General features: G+C 41.0%; 1 protein-coding gene across 1 annotated transcript in view; it reads right to left on the reverse strand.

Annotated features, from left to right (window-relative positions):
* The window catches only part of LOC101862112, a 74,925-nt gene that overhangs the window by 67,698 nt on the left and 6,190 nt on the right, over positions 1 to 1,037 (reverse strand). The gene's annotated exons all lie outside the window — the stretch shown is intronic.

Below are 1,037 nucleotides of genomic sequence, written 5' to 3' on the forward strand. Positions count from 1 at the left end.
CCCAACTCAAACTACCATTCTCCTATCTCCCACACCTCTCCCCCACACTACTTGTTCCTACTCCTCGCCGTATATAGGAGGCATCGTGGTGAAATCAAGTGCTCGTCAAAATGATGAAATCGAAGAAACAAGCAGTTTTACGACAGTTTTGCAATTTTTATCAAATTTTTGTTTTTTGACTCACACTTATGTGTCCTTACCTAAACACATTTCCATGTGAATTTGACTGAAAATCGTTCATTTAAGACACACAATATGTAATTCTTCAGTTTAGAGAGATTAACATTATTTTCTCGCTAACGTTATCACTGAAAACAAGCTACACCACCTCCTTCAAGGGCAAATATCTCGTCTTCAATTCAAGATAAATAGATATTTTTTCATTGAAATGAAGGCAAATGAATACGCTTTTAAATGATACCAATAGCTCCACATGCTCAAAAATTGACAAACGCCTGATTCCACCATGGCGTGACACAATATATGATTTAAGAGGTGATGTCACAGTGGGAGGGCCCCCGAAATAAACACCGCTAATTGTAAGAGTAAATGTTTCATGAAGGGGTGGGGTGTTTTTTATCCTGTCTCTCCAGTCACCCAAAGGCGTCTGGTTTTCCCGTAGACGAAGGGGATTCTGAGTTTGTTTGGGGGTTTTTTAAATGTAGAAGTTTTTACGCCCCTGTCGACATAATTTAGATTATTTAGGATTCGGGCTTCCGACCCTGCCTGTCATAGCCAAATCAGGATCAGAGGGATACAAGATCCCAGCTGAAAGACGGAGACACTCGATAAAAAGGTATCCCCACTCGGGATTCAAACGTATCACCATTACTCTTGACAATGGCTTTCACTTTCAAGCCATCATGAAGTTGGTGATCCATAGTAATGAACTTTGTTGGGCAATGGTACTTCGCCAGGATTACCCATAAGCTTTCCTGACTAACGGCGTCAATGTCTTCGCCGAGTTAACGAATGTCATGATAAACTTTTGCTCAGATTCTCTCTCTCTCTCTCTCTCTCTCTCTCTCTCTCTCTCT

Source organism: Aplysia californica, unplaced genomic scaffold (genome assembly GCF_000002075.1).
Source record: "Aplysia californica isolate F4 #8 unplaced genomic scaffold, AplCal3.0 scaffold00163, whole genome shotgun sequence".
Taxonomy (NCBI): domain Eukaryota; kingdom Metazoa; phylum Mollusca; class Gastropoda; order Aplysiida; family Aplysiidae; genus Aplysia; species Aplysia californica.